At 40.2% G+C, this 18,027-nt stretch overlaps 1 long non-coding RNA gene across 1 annotated transcript; it reads left to right on the forward strand.

Moving 5' to 3' along the window:
* The first annotated feature begins 613 nt into the window (after positions 1–613).
* LOC113632338 (uncharacterized) lies at positions 614–17,443 on the forward strand. The gene is made up of 3 exons (XR_003437767.1): positions 614–1,465; positions 2,640–2,799; positions 16,789–17,443. It is a non-coding gene; the product is annotated as an uncharacterized LOC113632338 (long non-coding RNA).
* The last annotated feature ends 584 nt before the right edge of the window (positions 17,444–18,027 follow it).

Genomic DNA, 18,027 nt, shown 5'->3' on the forward strand with positions numbered 1-18,027 from the left:
CAACACTAGCAGGTAGGTCTGGTTCAGTCTCCTATGGGGTCACTGCTCCTTCCCGTGGGTCCCAATGCACACACTGCTTTGTGTGTGCCCTCTAAGGGTAGAGTCTCTGTGTCCCCCGTCCTGCTGAAGTCCTGCAATCACATCCCGCTAGCCTTCAAAGTCGGATTCTCTAGGAATTCCTCCTCCCATTGCCGGACCCCCAAGTTGAGAAGCTTGATGTGGGGCTCAGGACCTTCATTCCAGTGGGTGGATTTCTGTGGTATAAGTGCTCTCCAGTTTGTGAGTCACCCACCCAGCAGTTGTGGGATTTTATTTTATTGTGATTGCACCCCTCCTACCATCTCACTGTGGCTTCTCCTTTGTCTTTGAATGTGGGGTATCTTTTTTGGTGAGTTTCAGTTTCCTCCTGTCGATGATTGTTCAGCAGTTAGTTGTGATTCCGGTGCTCTCGCAAGAGGGAGTGAGAGCACATCCTTCTAGTTCGCTATCTTGAACCAATCTGAACATGAATAAATCTTATGTTTCATAGTGCCACACTGAGCTCACATAGTAGATCCTGAAACAAGAGCTTGCACACAGTGATGCTGTCTTGGTCAGCGATCCTATAGGGAGCAGGAGTGGGAATGTGCCAGAGTGAAACCGGATGGAAGGAAAGTGAAATCAAGGGTGTGATGTGGTATAAAGCTGATCACCACTGTGGGAAACTGAGGTCTTCTCTCTAGAACTCTCTCTAGAGAGTCAGATGGAATGGACCTCCCCGTTGTCTGCCTGAGGGACATAAGACAGGAGGACTTCTCTGTGGTCCCTTCCCCACTGGTCAAGGGTGTTAAGCCCCTCCTGTTTCCAGGTTGACACATTTGACAGAAAAGCTAAGAAGGTTGCTGCAGGTGACCCACTGCAGAGCAGACACACCTCTGGACAGAAAGCCAGAGCTATGAAGGGTAGCTAAAGTGAGGTGCCAGAGTGTAACTGAGGAAAACGAGATGAAACGAGAGAATGAGCCTTAGGGCATGAGAGGTACACCATATGTATAGCTTTGTGAAGGTTTAGGGATTGAAATGCCTTGCTCTTCCAGTCATGACTCTCTTCTTAATTAGAATGTGATGAGACGCACGTCTTATCTTGTTTTTCTTTTAGAGTAAGAGCCTCATTGTAGAAGAAAAAGTCAAGTGGGATCCTCTGAAACTACCCACCTCCCCATCCAGCCAAGAGAGTAAATAAAAAAACCAAGTCACATCTCAGAGGAGCATGGACGAGATTAGAGCCATCCTCAAAGCTTTAAAGGATGCAGGGGTGGTAGCTCCCATTTACTTATTCTGGCCTCTATGAAAACCAGATGGTGGATGATCATGCATTACTTAACGGTAACAAAGGAGGGGCCCCAGTTGCAGCTGCTGGGCTGGATGTGGGACCTTTACTAAAGAAGATTAACAGAGCCTCAAGTATGTAGTGTTCATTTGATCTGGTGAGCATATTATTATCCATATCATTCAAAGAGAAGGACCGAAAGCAGTTTTAATTGTCATGGAAGGACAACAGTATATATTCACAGGATTGCCCAGGCAGTATGTTAATTCTCCCATTTTCTCTTGTAAGGATCCACACTATTTGGACATTTCACAAAAATTACATTGGTCTATCATTTTGAGGAAACACGTTGATGAGCAAAATGTGCCATGTACCCTTGATGTACCCTTGATGAGACATACAGAATTCCAGAGGGTGAGAAGCCAACCCTAGAAAGATCCAGAGGCCTGCCAGATTAGCATAGGTCATGCAGGGCTATCCCCTCCCAAGTACAAGGTAGGTTACTACATCTTTCACTTCCAATCTATAAAAAAGAAGGACACCACTTGTCAGGCCTCTTTTTTTTTTTTAAATTTATTTTTTTATTCTGGCTGCTCCGGGTCTTAGTTGTGGCACGTGGGATATTTTAGTTACAGCATGCATGTGGGATCTAGTTCCCCAACCAGGGATTGAACCTGGGCCCCTGCATTGGGAGCGCAGAGTCTCACCCACTGGACCACCAGGGAAGTCCCTTGTCAGGCCTGTTTATCATTTGTTTGCAGGCTATTCCACACTGAGATACACTTCTTCAGTCCATTTATAGGAAGGTTGCTAGCTTTGAAGTGGAGCCCAGAGCAAGAGAAGGCTTTGTAGCAGGTCCAGTAATAAAAGCAACCTTGCGGCTTGGGTCATATACCCCGCAGATCCCATGGTAGCAGGAGTACCAGTGGAAGAAAAGATGCCGTGTGAGTTCTTTGGCAAGTCCCAGTAGGAGGATCGCAACGCAGACCTCTAGGGTTCTCAAATGATGCCGTGCCATTTGCTGCAGAGAACTATGCCTCATTCAAAATGCAGCTCCTGGCAGACTACCAGGCCCTGATATATAGTCTGAGTACCTCACCATGGGACATTGTGTGACCCTGTGTCCAGAATTGGTCATCATGAGCTGGATGCTCTCAGATCCCCAAGTTCTAAGTTAGGCGGACCCAGCAGCAATGTGCTGTTGAAAGAGATAAGTGGTACCCTGGAGACAGTGCCTTGAATAGGCACAGAGGCCCAAATAAACTGCATGGAAAATGACCCCAACCCCTGGGATCACCCTGCCGTTGCCCTGACTGACATCTCTTCCTCAGTTCACGCCTATGGCCTCATGGTGGTTTCCCAACGACCAGCCAGCAGAGGAAGAAAAACCCAAGCTTGGTTCACAGACGGATGGGCTGGGTGAAGTTAGTTCGGGTTGATAACGGACTGATAATTCCCATTCAGGGATGGCCTTGAACGACAGAGGTGCAGGTAAATCCTCTCAAAGGTCAGGCCACTTAAAAAAAATAATGAAATTGTCTTTGTACACATTCACATGTTAACTTTTAAATGTATATTACCTCTACCCACAAGCTTTATATAGTGCTTAAAAATAATATTTGTATTAAGTGTTTGCTTAAATGTCCTGGGTTTAAATTACACCATCAATAATGAAAATTATTTCGCTATTACCATTAACATTGTTAGTAAGAGAGAATCAAAGGGAAAGACTTCCAAGACCATATAGAGAACATGCATGGGAAGTTAATAGGCTCTTGAGAATTTTGTTATGTTGCCTCCACAGTGGGAGATTTGGTAAGCCTTAGCGAAAGAACAAGAAGGCAAATCGAAGTAGCAGGCCAGCAGGCTTTCAGAACCAGATAAATGTGGCTCTGAGTCAAGGCTCTGCCACTTACTAAGTGTATGACTTTGGGAAAGCTATTTAATTTCTCGTAACCTCAGTGTCCTTCTCTGTGAAACAAGGTTGATGATACTTTAACTAGCTTCTTGAGAGGCCTGCCAAGTACAGTTGTGCAGCCTGTGAACTGCACAAACGTACCTAGTGGAGGAGGTGAGAAGGGGCTGACATCCCACTTGGGCTCAGAGCCCTGGGTAGCATCTACCATGCTGCAGTACCTATTTCTAATTTGCACAAGGTCCCCTATAGGCTACTTCAGGCCTGCCTGTTGTCAGGATTTAAATGAGATCACATATGTAAGGCACCTAGTAAGTAGTAATAAATGGTAGCTGCTACTGTATTCTGTTGACTCCAAGTCCAGTTATTGAAAGCCTAAGTTAAAAATAGAAGTCAGAACCCAAGCCCTGCATAATACAAATGGTCACACAGGAAGGGCATGTCTCTGATGGAATCGGGCTCCCCCCAATGGACTCTAAAGACCACAAGGCTGGGACCTGCCTCACTCACCTCTGGATGCTCCTGGCACCACTTAATAAATATTTGCTGAATGATTGGTTGAATGAATGAATGGATGGAAGGATAATTTTACTTTTTATGAAACAAAGTAACAGCATCTTTGAAAATATTTGCTTGGAGTTGTTCTTGAGTATCTTCCCATACCTTGATTTCAGTTGCCAGTTCCCAGAGTTTCCTGTAGTTTTGAGGCCACTTATAGAATAAATCTAGGTCAATGTTCAGAATAGGTTGCTTCAACTGTCTTAAATTTAGTGACAGAATCCTCCAATAGTGCAACCAAGCAATAACAATCCCACAGTTTCTCCAAGCTTGGATCTTTGTCATGTTTACCATGTGATCAAACTATGTCTTTTGGCCCCTTTAGGCTACACTGATCAAACTTAAGTCTGATTTATTTAGAGTTATTTTTGTTGTCACTTTTAGACTTTTAGACTACGTAGAAAGAATCTGGTTCCTTACGTTAAGCTTCCTGAACCATGTGGCTGGTGGGGTGACTACTACAAGAGGGAGAAATTGTCTTTGGAGACAAGTTTCTGTGGTAGAACTTTCTCTGGTTCTACCACAGACTCCTCCCCTTCTCAGCTGTGCAGTGGAGAATCAGACCTCCCTGGGGCACTGTTAGCAGCATGGTGAGCTCCAGAACAATCCTCTTGGGTGATAAAGAAGGGTTGCTGTGAGATATTATGGAAACTAAGTCTTTCCAAAGGAATAAAACTTGCACTGGAATCCAGCAAAATAATGTTTTCAGTTCAGCAAATTTAGTTTTCCTGTAGTTACCTCTGATTTAGCGTAAGTGGTCTGAACTAGCTCTAAAATATGATACGATGTGATGATGAAATGCGATAAGCCTTACTCCCGTGGGTCGTCTGTTCCGTTCGCGCTCCCTCCCTTTTGTTCCATTGTCTGGTTACATTCCTCTCTTCCTCTTACCTCACCACTGGCAGGGCTTATTAACTGGGTCAGAATTAAATTTTACACGTTGCACCAACAGTTTTAAACATTAATGAGAACTCCAGGCCCCGTAACTGTAACAGTGAAAAGGAGCTGCACAAACCTCCCCAAAAGGACAGCCTCAGTGAGGATCGGAACGGCCTTTGTTCATCTTCAGAACAACTAATCTCCCTTGCTAAATTCGCCTTCCATGCAATTCCAGAGACTTCTGAATAGTTCTGTTCTTGGAGCATTTCCTTACTTGCTCCTAATATGTTTCATTGTCACAGTAAGCCAGATCTTTTGCTGGTTTTAGTTGCCTGTTTAGAAGTTACTTTTAGGATAGTCTGCTTTTAAATTAATCTTTATAGTCACTAAGTTTGATGGTAAACTAGCAGTATTATGTTGTCATTTCTTTATGAGAACAGGATTTCCCAAATTTAATTATATTAAAGCCAAGATAAGAAGTTTTGGGGCATTTAAGAGAGCCTATATCTGTAAATGCAGTTTAAAAATCTTTTCTCATTAAGTAAATTATATTAATTCAATTTACTTCACAGCAAAATGATGAAAGGAAGAGGAAATAATTACGTTCTGCATAATAATTATGTTTTGGAAAGCCGCGTTATAAAATCACAAAACATTTGAAGAGAGGGTGATACAGATTTCTTCAGATAAGGTTTTCCATTTTTGGTCTTAATAAAATAATTGATGCCTGGCCTTCTGTTCCTGATCTAAGAAGTTCTAGGTTCCCTTAATTTCAAAATGATTATGCAAGACCCTCTCCATTCCCAGAACGTTCTCATGCTCACCAAATTCTCTTTCTCGGATACTCCCGTGCTGTCCCATTAACATCTCAAATCCCATTTCTCAGATACCCCAGGAAAACAACAACAGAGAGAAGCCTTGTAAGGGAATGGCTAAGAGCATGGACCCTTATGCTAGACTAGCTCTACCACTTACTACCTGTATAACATTGGGCAAGTTGGCTAAGCTCTCTGTGCTTCATTTTCCCATCTGTAAAATGGGGATAGTAACAGTACGTACCTCATAGAGTTACTAGGAGGATTAAGTGATTTAATCTTTCTAAAGTACTTAGAATAGTAGGAGTAGGTATTATATGAGTGTTGTTAAATAAAATTTTATCTAATAAAGTTTAATCCTGATTTTTACTTTTTCTCTCCAAAATCAGGATTTTTATCCCATAAATCCAGTAGAAGAAATTGTTAGTAATTTTTAATGCCTTTTATATAAATAATGTATTTAATAAATATCTTTATCACAGATTATAAACAAACTAGATGTCCAACAATATACAAATTGCTAAAACTTCAGATATTTAAGTGACATAATCTATTTTCAATATGTTTAAGTGAAAAAAAGTAGGTTACATAAAAATAATATGCATTATGATTCCATCTTTTAATTGGAACAATATGTATCATATACAAAGGCCAAAAAGAGTCTGAACAGATAGACAACAAAATGTTTGTAATGGTTATTTTTTGGTGATGAAATGATGGATGTTTTTTTATTTTCTTCTTTTTGAAAATCTGGATCATCTAAATTATCTCCAAGAATCTTAATTACTGATTAATAAAGGGAAACTAAAAATTAATAATAAAAATATAATTTATGATTGTGGAAATTTATTTTCTCTCCATGGGAATCTCTAAGGAAAGTGGAGAAATACATTAAATTCCTCTAATTTAATTCAATCACAACTTCCATAAACAGGACATTTATTTATTTATTTATTTATTTATTTATTTTTTGGCAGCACAACACGGCTTGCAGGATCTTAGTTCCCTGACCAGGGGTCAAACCCTGGCCCCAGCAGTGAAAGCACTGAGTCCTAACCACTGGCCCGCCAGGGAATTCCCATAAACCTCAAATTTAGTAAGATTTTTTTTTATCCCATTGTTTTTAGATATGCTAAGACACTAAAAGGTATTTTAAACAATCTTGCATTTATTAGTGTGGATCTTTTAATCATTTGTTCTCATTTTTATCTTACTTTAGTTGTGGATAATTAATGTTTAATGTTGGTTTATTTTGTGTAAGCAAACCTTTAAAACAACTTATTACACTAAATTTGAGAACTGAAGTAGATATTCTGTGAATACAATAATTTTAGTTGTTTCTTGAGTTTATCAAATAACAGAAATAAAAAGTTTCTAGCATTACTTATGAGTCAAGATAGATGACTACTTAACTGGATACATTTTCCAAGAATCAGAGAGAAAAATTAAATATACCATCTTATGGAACAGAATAGGGAGCCCAGAAATAAACCCACATACCTACAGTCAATTAATCTTTGACAAAGGAGGAAAGAATATACAAAGGGAAAAAGACGGTCTCTTCATCAAGTGGTGCTGGGAAGGTTGGACAGCCACATGTAAATCAATTGATGTTAGAACACACCTCACACCACACACAAAAATAAAAATGGCTTAAAGACTTAAACATAAGACATGACACCATAAAACTCTTAGAAGAGATCATAGGCAAAACATTCTCTGATATAAATTGTACCAATGTTTTCTTAGGTCGGTATTCCAAGGCAATAGAAATAAAAACAAAAATAAACATTTGGGACCTAATCAAACTTACAAGCTTTTGCACAGCAAAGAAAACCATAAACAAAATGAAAAGACAACTTACAGAACGGGAGAAAATATTTGCAAATGATGAGACTGATAAGGGCTTAATTCCCAAAATATACAAACAGCTCATACAACTCAACAACAACAAAAAACAAACAACCCAATCAAAAAATGAGCAGAAGATCTAAATAGACATTTCTCCAAAGAAGAAATACAGATGGCTGATAGACACATGAAAAGATGCTCAAACGTTGCTAATTATTAGAGAAATGCAAATCAAAACTACAATGAGGTAACACCGCACACTGGTTAGAATGGCCATCATTAAAAAGTCTACAAATAACAAATGCTGGAGAGGGTGTGGAGAAAAGGAAACCCTCCTACACTGTTGGTAGGAATATAAGTTGGTGCGGCAACTATACAAAACAATATGGAGGTAACTCAGAAAACTAAAAATAGAATTACCATACGATCCAGCAATCCCACTTCTGGGCATATATCCAGATGAAACTATAATTCAAAAAGATACATGCACCCCTATGTTCATAGCAGCACTATTCACAATAGCCAAGACATAGAAACAACCTATATGTCCATCAACAGATGAATGGATAAAGAGGATGTGGTACATATATACAATGGACTACTACTCAGCCATAAAAAAGAATGAAATAATGCCATTTGCAGAAACATGCATGCAACTAAAGATTATCATACTAAGTGAAGTAAGTCAGAAAGAGAAAGACAAATACCATATGATATCACTTATATGTGGAATCTAAAATATGACACAAATGAACCTATCTAAGAAACAGAAACAGAATCACAGACATAGGGACCTCTCTGGTGGTCCAGTGGTTAAGATTCCACCCTTCCACTCCAGGGGGCAGGGGATCGATCCCTGGTTTGGGAAGTTCTGCATGCCACACAGCGTGGCAAAAAAAAAAAAAAAAAAACTTTAAAAAGAATCACAGACATAGAGAACAGACTGGTGGTTGCCAAGGGGGAGGGGGTTGGAGGGAGGGCTGGAGTGGGAGGTTGAGGTTAACAGCTGTAAGCTATTGTATATAGAATGGATAAACAACAAGGTCCTACTGTATAGCACAGGGATCTATATTCAATATCCTGTGATAAACCATAATGGAAAAGAATATTCAAAAAAGAATGTACACATATATATGTATAACTGAATCACTTTGCTGTACAGCATAAATTAACACAACATTGTAAATCAACTATACTTCAATTTTTAAAATGTGTAAATGTACCATCTTAGCATTAGGGAGATTGTACTGCAACACTTCTGATTTTGCCCTTCTTGAAGTGTGACCTTGTTTCTCCTCAAGCTCAGTTGTAATTTTTTCCCACTCATCTGTGACCCTTGTATTTCTTCCTTTAATCAACTTTTAAAGTGTTCAACAGATTCTTAAGTAAAATCCTTGCAAAAATGCCAACTACAGCTCTTTTTTCTTCTTTAAAAAATAAAAATAAAAAACTACAAAGGGAATTACCTTTCTCTCTCATACTAAGAACCACAAACCTAAAAACCACAGTGAATCAGTATGTTGGAGAACTGATAAATCAATACATTTAAATTTGAGGGAAGTCAGTTGATCTTTGTTCTCCCACAAAACTGAGAAACCGATTTGTCTCTCATTAAATCAACTGTTAACCCACTAATTCACATACTTCTTTCAACCGCTAGAAATATTTATTTCAATCTTGCTAATTCCATGCAACCATCCTCTCTAGCTATTTTACTTCTTTTGTCTCTAAGAGGAATTCCCCACTGGATTGTTGAAAACTTTCCACCTTTGTTTCCCTTGAATGTGTTCTCAGATTTAGGAAAAAAAAAAGTTCTGAAAAGATGACCCTGATTTTTTAGAGTGAATAAAAATTTTCTTCACCCATAGTGGAAATCTTATAGTATTTTTTCCCCAGAGCTATAAGATGGTGGAAAAGGAGTATTTTTTTTTCTTATTTAGAAGTATCGAAAAAAAGGTGTCAAAAATCTTACTTAGAAAATCTACCAACCAAGATTCAGTAGAAAATCCCAGAAAACTACAAAGAGGTTTAAAAAAAAATTAAGGGAAAGCCTCTTTTCTTGTAGTCTAATTTCTCTATTTACTTAAAGTTTGAATGAGTCTTTCTATTCCAGATCTTACAGTATAAAGACAGTTTATTAACCAGTGACACTAGGTTAGGAAAATATTTTACTCAAGAAAACAGATAGCCTTTATATGCCATATAAAAAGAGAACGCTGTTTTAGCTCAGAGCAGAAAGTATTAAACTATATGTATATAGTTTAATACTATATATATATAAAGTATTAAAATCTATATAAGGAATTTATCAGATTTTCAGGAAAGCTGAGAGTTTTTCATATTTTTTTTCTGATATGCTGTTTCCCTTAAATGTATTGGCTCTTCATCTCCTGCTGTTACATCTACAAGAAGTATCTTAAAGATATTCTTTTACAGTGTCTAAACACTTAACTCTAAAATTTTCTACTGCCACCTCCTCCCTGCTACTCCCAGCAATACATTCTAATTACTTACATTTAATGTTTTTCCTTCATCCATTTATGTATTTATTCAACAAGTATTAATTGAGCCCTTACTATGTGTCAGTCCCTGGGTTAGGCTCTGGGAATGTCATGGTGAGCACAGATAGACAGAGTCCCTGCTCTTATAGAGCTGAACATCTAATGGGGCATTCAGATATTAATCAAATAATCACACTAATGGAGGGATAATTATGAAATAAGGTTCACTTTCTGAAAAATAAAGAACACAATCTTAGAACCCAAACAGCAGGAACCTCACCAAGACTAGAGGGACAGCCAGGTTTCTCACAGGAAACAAACCAAAACAACATCAAGACCAAACTTGACTGGATCTACAACACAAGATTGAATTTATTTTCATAATGGCATTGCTGTAAGCCAAGCAAACAGCCTATTTATTAATTCTAAAGGTAAGTAGAAGAAAATTTAATCTTGACCCTTTCCCCACCAAAAGTATTCCTTCTCATCTGAGAGGAAATATTTACCATCACTCACCTAAGCGATACATTTTACACGGTGCCCCCCGCCCTGGCTATTCCCATAAATTGTCTAAGTGAGAAAAAAAGAGTTTTAAAACATCTCCAGCAATTTTTCATCATTTTGCTTCTCTGTCAAATGAATTACCCTCTTGAAATATTTTCTGTATGTTAAAAGAAGATGCTTCATGGGTTCTTATTTGCAAACCTATTCCATAGATATTGCTTTAGTAGATTCAAAATGTATTCTTTTTTGCCCCCTTTGGAAATCTGTGACTCTGGATCAAATTACTCCTCACTTAGGTTTCATTGAATGGAGTATATTAGATAATTTTTATTTCCAATCATTGCTTTATTATGCAGTTTGAATCATTGTAAAGAAGATATTTCTTACATCAAAATTTTCCTAAAACTCCAAATATATTTGGTTACTTTTCATTTGGTTGTTCTTTTCTTTCTTTCTTTCTTTTTTTAAGTAAAGGTTTGTCTTCATTTCTGTTATCTTACTCTAATTATCCCTTATCCTTATTTTAAATTCTGCTGGGTTTTTCCTTTCTCTCATAGATTTTATCTTTTTGCTGTCAGCACAGCATTTCAGTCCACAGAAATCACTAGGAATCCTAATTTCATAATCTGTCATTTTAGCTAAACCTCCTACTTTTGTGTGATCAACACATTTGAAAATAATTTCTTCTAAGCCTTCATTTAAAGCATTTAGTTAAAATGTCAAACCATTTATAGGATATGGTAAGGATGGCTAAAAGAGAAAGGACAAGAACAAAGTAGCTCACTACACAACTCCAGTGAAAAGACAAATAAGAAAGAGAGAAAAATAAGAAGAAGTCCTATGGATGCAGTAATGACTTGCTCTGGGTGCACAGCTGGAACTCCAGCTTAAAAGAAGGGAAGGGAAAATGGAAAATAGCTAGCTAGTGGGAAGCAGCTGCATAGCACGGGGAGATCAGCTAGGTGTTTTGTGACCACCTAGAGGGGTGGGATGGGGAGGGTGGGAGGGAGGCGCAAGAGGGAGGGGATATGGGGATATATGTATATGTATAGCTGACTCACTGTGGTATACAGCAGAAACTAACACAACATTGTAAGGCAATTATACTCCAATAAAGAAGTTAAAAAAAAAAAAACTTGTACTGTCAACCAAAAGCAGTACCCACGGTGAAAAAAGATGTGAGAACGGGGAACTGAATTCAAACAAATCTGCACAAATCTTTGATATTATCCCAGGGAGAGCTATATATCTGTATGACTGCAAAAAGTTGCATGTTGATGCCGTTTAAGTATGCCTGCAACGTTACAATAAAAATACATGCTTTTCTGTTTCTGTTTCATAGACTCATTTGTGTCATATTTTAGATTCCACATATAAGTGATATCATATGATATTTGTCTTTCTCTTTCTGACTTACTTCACTTAGTATGATAATCTCTAGTTGCATCCATGTTGCTGCAAATGGCATTATTTTGTTCTTTTTTGTGACTAAGTAGTATTCCATTGTATGTATGTACCACACAGAATCACGCACATAGAGAACAGACTGGTGCCAAGAGGAAGGGGATTGGGGGAGGGATGGAGTGGGGTGTTGGGGTTAGTAGATGTAAGCTTTCATATACAGAATGGATAAACAACAAGGTGCTACTGTGTAGCACAGGGAACTATATTCAATATCCTAGGATAAACCATAGTGGAAAAGAAGATTTTAAAAAAGAATGTATATATATGTATAACTGAATCACTTTGCTGTACAGCAGAAATTAACACAACATTGTAAATCAACTATACTTCAATTTAAAAATTAGTTTGGCAAAAACAAAACAAACAAAAGAGATACATGCTTTTCACAGCCAATTAGAAGATGGAAGGAAGATTTGACTGCTGTTGCTTGAATCAGCAATGTGTGTACTAGTCGACATGGCACCTGTATGCAAATTAGAAAAAGATGACTCTTCCCCAGGCTGACATAGCTTCACACAAGCGCTTGTCAAGAACAGCACGGGTTGGACTTCTGCCCTCACTCACCCCCTCGGCCAGGAGTCCCGTGTGCTGACCACACATCTCGGCTTTGCTAGTGGGCTCCTTGTTAGGCTCTGACAATAGGGGACGCTAGAGGGAGCCCAAAGGGCTGGAGGAGGAACAAGGGACTTGCTCCCGCCTGTGACCCTCCTGGTGGCTGTGTTCTTGCCAGTGGTACTCCATTAACACTTCTTCCCCGTAGCAGCAGTTAAATCCCGTGTGCAGTTCTCTCAGCACTTGCAGGACTAGTTGTCTCGTGCCCCCTCAAGGACACCTGGCACCAGACCCTTCCTCAGAGGTGGGTCCCAGCTCAGTGAGGCACCTCCTCCAAACCCAGAGACACCAGCGCCCCCTGAGCAGCACCCGCTTCCTCAGAAGTCTGAGTTTCAGCTCCACAGGGCCCCTCCTCTAAGTTTCTACATTTTAATAATAATTCTTACCTCTTGACATTGTTTCCTCAATCCTGAAGGTAATTAACCGTTTCCTGTAGTTGCTACCTCGACAATACATTCGATTTCTCTTTATACCTTTATGGTTACCAAGTTGACAGTCATATATCTAATTGACAGTTCATTATGTTAAATTCTCTTTGTCAAATAACTGTGTAGTTTCTGTCTCTTGACTAGACCCTGATGGGTACAAAGAGGAAGATGAAGTAGAACAATAAAGGGTAAAATCTACATACATGGTATTTTTCTGAACTGCCCTAACAGACAGACTATGCAAAAAGGGGAAACTTTCCATCAGCCTCTTGAGCTGGGGATTATTGCCAGAATCAAAAAACTAGCTGGCTTAGTTGGCAAGCTCCCCTTAAGGAATCCTGGTTGGAGAGCGATAAACCCAACCTACATCTTTCCAAAGGGGTTGTATTAATCACAAACAGGTTATTCTACAATAACAAGCAACTCTCCAGTTAGCAATGACTTAGAACATTTACCTATCTTAGAGGTTTCCTGGTAGCCGAGGATCTGCTGCAGCTCTGTTCCATGGCTCTGCTCCAAATATCTTCTTCATTTGGAGGCCTGGGCCAAAGGTGGGATGCCCCTCTCCTTGTCTCCTGGCACAGGGAAGAGGGTAAGAGTGGAACCAGACAGTGGCTGCTGGGAGGAGGCATAAATCACCTCCACTTGTGTCTAAAAGCAAAGTCAAGTGGTCAAACCCATTATCAATGGGGCAGTTTGGATAAAGGGTGAACAAAATTTTTTCCCCGCTGTGTAAGAATTCAACCTTTAACCTCACTAACTCTATTCCCCTGGAACCAGATGAGAGTAATATGTTAACAGTGTTCCTCAACAGCTTTGCTTATAATAAAAATGATCTCGGATTGGAAGTTGCATCTGTACTGGGAGGAACTCTAAATGCACGATAGACCCCTGGTGGAGGCTGTGTAGCTTTTAGCTTTCCTGAGTGTGGTGACTGTTTTCACTGGGCGTGTCCTTGTGGGGATGCTAGAAGTTATGGCTCTGAAGCTGTTAAAGGACATATTGGCTCCTGTGGGGTAGGAGTGGTTCCTGCACCTGCCCCAGGTAGATCTCATCTTCTTGCACTTGAGCTGTCCCTAGGCAGCTGTGTGACTTGATGTCCCAACAGAAGAGGAACACCTGATGGCGCCCTGCTGGCAAACTGTGGTTCCTCTCCTGTGTTCTTCTGAGTGACTCCGATGCCAAAGTGGTCGATGGTAGATTTGTGCGTCTGAATGCTGAGTTGAACCTAAAAATACCGCATGGTGGGCACTGTAGGAGCAAATGTATACTCTTCCACAGGGAAGCACTACAAAGGTGTAGGCCCTTCTTACAGGGAGAGGAGCAAGTAATCAGGTGCAGTAATAAACTACATGGGAGAGTCTCCTGCAGGACCCTGGTACCTTTCAGTAAATAATAGATTGAGAACTACTGATCAATAGAGGCAAATGGAAAGAGAAATAGGTTTGTGACTCAGAGAGATCTCAGAAGCCTGGATCTCTTGCTTACTGCTTGTAACTTGACTGATCGAGCATCAGAACCATCACCTATGAATTTATTATCATTCTGGCCTTTTTACTAAAAAGGAAAAAAAAAAACAACTGAAACTCAGTTAAGCAAAAAAAGTGGAATTATGTGTTCATGTGATTGAAAAGGGCAGGGATGGAGTTGTAATCTAATGGACTTGAGTCTCCAGGACTCTCTTTTTGTCCGTATCTCCAATTTATTTGGCTGCTTGGCTTCATCCTATCCTACTTCAGGAAGGATTTTTTTTTTTTTTTTTTTGCCGTACGCGGGCCTCTCACTGTTGTGGCCTCTCCCGTTGCGGAGCACAGGCTCCGGACGCACAGGCTCAGTGGCCATGGCTCACGGGCCCAGCCGCTCCGCGGCATGTGGGATCTTCCTGGACCGGGGCACGAACTCGTGTCCCCTGCATCGGCAGGCGGACTCTCAACCACTGCGCCCAGGAAAGATATTTTTTACATGACAGAGCTGCTGGCAGTTTTGGCGCACATTCTTACAATGAGCATATATAAGTTTTTAAAATTAATGGTTTCATTTTAAAATGTGACTGGGTTCTCTCATTATCTCACCTGTCTTAATTAGATGAACGTCTTTATTTAGGCTAATTGTCCTGACGTTTGTACATTGAAGGCAATCCTTCTTACTAGAGAAGCTGAAGCGAAGGTAGAAATTGAGTAAACTGATTATCATAAAGTTCTATGTATGGTCGGGACCATGGAGATCACCTGGTCCATGAGTTCTGCCCTCATCTAACCTTACAGCATCCTTCCCAGGATGCTGGCTTACCCTTCTCTTGTTCTTGTTCAGATCATGCCTTGAAAGTCTTTCCATTTTTATTAAGAATATTCACAAACTTACATTTATTCTGGACTTTAATCTTTGCAACCATCCTAGTGTCTTCATATGTTTCTCCAATTTTTTCTCCTTTGGAATTTTTCACATTTATGCAGTCAGATATTTTTGTTCTTCTTTTTTTTTCTTTTTTGGCTGTGTCGGGTCTTAGTTGCGGCACAGGGGATCTTTGTTGAGACATGTGGGACCTTTCTCGTTACAGGGCACGGTCTACTCGGGTTTCTCTCTAGTTGTGGTGTGGGCTCCAGGGGGCCTGGACTCTGTAGTTTGCTGCACGCAGACTCTCTCGTCGAGGCGCACGAGCTCAGTAGTTGTGGTCCAGGAGCTTAGTTGCACTGCGGCATGTGGGATCTTGGTTCGCCGACCATGGATCGAACCTGTGTCCCCTGCATTGTAAGGTTCTTTACCACTGGACCACCAGGGAAGTCCAAGTCAGATATTATTTTAGAATGTTCTCCTTTTTTCCTATTACATATGGTATTTCTCTGAATTTTTGTATACCTGCTTTTCTAAACCTATCCATTCTGTTAGGATGTAACTATTTCATAGTAATTTTTTTCCCATATAACCAGTCTTTTCTTTCTTATTGGTAGGGAAAAAATTAGAATATTGGGTTTCCCTTTGACTTTCTCTACTTTCTAAGAATGTTTCGGTTAGAGGTCTTGGTTGCAAACAAAGAAAATAAATCTAGTTTGGTTAAGGAGAAAAATGACTTTTGGAGGGGCTGAAAGTTGCACAATAGGCAAGAAGGCTGGATAAACAGACTTGGGCAGGAACACAGGTGAACAAAGCACAGCCAAGATCCTGCCAAAAGAGCCATCTGTGCAGGATGCCCTATTGGCACTGGCCCTGCTTGAGAGTCACAGCTGTGCTGCTGGCATCTGCTCCCTCTGCACATTTACTCTCATGCCTCCGAACTCAGGGTGTCTCTATCTATACAGTGACTGGACTGACATTACCAGAATCAACTGTTAATTAACCAGAAAGACTAGCATTCCCTTTCAGTTTCCATGCTGTCAATCAGAGCTCTTTGTTTCTTATTTCTCCCCTTGGGATTCTCCCAAACAAAGAAGGTGTCCATGTACTGGGTTACCAAAACAAGAACTGACCTTTACAAAAATATCCAAGAAATGTAAGGATTTGTCAGCGTCATTCCTTTAACATAATTGTTTTTCAGGATGTTGGTATATTTGAATTCTTACATTACCACTCTAGCCTGTCCCTCTGCAGTTTTTATCATTTATATGAGGAAAGCATCTTTTATATAATCTACCATCCTATGTCCTCATTATAATCTAACAGCAATAGCATTTTTGTTTGTCCCTGTTTTTATCCTAGTCTGAGGTCCTATGAGATGTTCAAACTGTGTTCTGTGGAGGGAAACTTACCATATAACATTGAGAAGCACTACAAACTATAACTCCCTTTTGAAAATTTTCAAAGCACAGTAGCATATTAAAGGTTTGGGGAAATCTTGGAGTAAAGAAATGTGTTTAATTTTAACTCAGCTTTGACCATTCTTACTAGACTATTGTTCTAGTTATCTGACTATTGGCCTCCAACTTCATATTGGCCTTCACCTCTTTTTTGCATCTCAGGGGCCGGAAACCTGAAAACTACATCTCCCAGACTCTCTCTCATCTGCTGGGTCTGATTAGGTTCTGGCACGGGAGGTCCTGGCAAGAGGTTACAAAGCAGGAAGCGCAGAAGAGCCCTTACTTTCCTTCTTCTGCTCTGGCTGGGGCAGCAGCGGTGGCAGGCCATCACAGGCCACACAGATTGCTGTAATAGTGGCACAGTCATAGCAACAGTGCCAGAAGACAATTAGCAGCTCCAGCAACAGCAACATCTTTCAGCAAAAACGGGACTGTGGCTTCCAGAATCCTGAACCATCACAGGGACCTCTGGCTTCCTGTGAAGCAGCAGCTGCTGTGGTTCCAACAGTGGCAGTGCAGCAGTGGTGCTCTCAAAGCCCCAGCAGCACAGCACTCAGGGGATCTGGGCAGCACCCTTTCCCTTTTTCTCCTCCTGCCTTATAGTTTGGCAGCTTCCTGGACTTACTGATATCTGAGTAGCATCCTTTCACCTTTTGGCCCCTTCAGCCCTTCTAACACTTTTGCAAACAATTCTCTATATCAAAGGCTAAAGGTTAGAAATACCCAAATTGTGGGACTTCTCTGGTGGCACAGTGGTTAAGAATCCGCCTGCCAATGCAGGGGACATGGGTTCGAGCCCTGGTCCGGGAAGATCCCACGTGCCACGGAGCAACTAAGCCCTTGCGCCACAACTACGGAGCCCGTGTGCCACAACTACTAAAGCCCGTGCGCCTAGAGCCGGTGCTCCGCAGCAAGAGAAGTCACCGCAGTGAGAAACCTGAGCACCGCAACAAAGAGTAGCCCCTGCTCACTGAAACTAGAGAAAGCCCGCACGCAGCAACAAAGACCCAACACAGCCAAAAATAAATAAATAAATATATTAAAAAGAAAAATACCCAAGTTGTTTCTATCATTCTGACTAGACACTGAAAGATACAAACACAGTAATTTCCCCCCCAGCAAACATAACATCTTTTATGACTACAGTATTCTGCATGACATAGTTTAGGAAAGGCAAACAGCCCAAATTCTCTCTACCTTTCTTCTGTTTTCTGGTTGTTGTTTTTCTATAAATAAGTACTTTGACTATTTACAGTGAGTGAGGGAAAAAATGGGAAGAATTAAAAGTGGAGATAGAGTAAGATTTTATATTTTCTTGAGCATGAATAATCATGTGTGCTTAAAGATCAGATTTATAAATAGGGATACAGAATTCCATGTTCTTGGTGAAGTTTACTAAGA

The sequence above is a fragment of the Aethalodelphis obliquidens genome, unplaced genomic scaffold (assembly GCF_003676395.1).
Source record: "Aethalodelphis obliquidens isolate GAN/ISIS:26980383/991018 unplaced genomic scaffold, ASM367639v1 scaffold36, whole genome shotgun sequence".
NCBI classification, from domain to species: domain Eukaryota; kingdom Metazoa; phylum Chordata; class Mammalia; order Artiodactyla; family Delphinidae; genus Aethalodelphis; species Aethalodelphis obliquidens.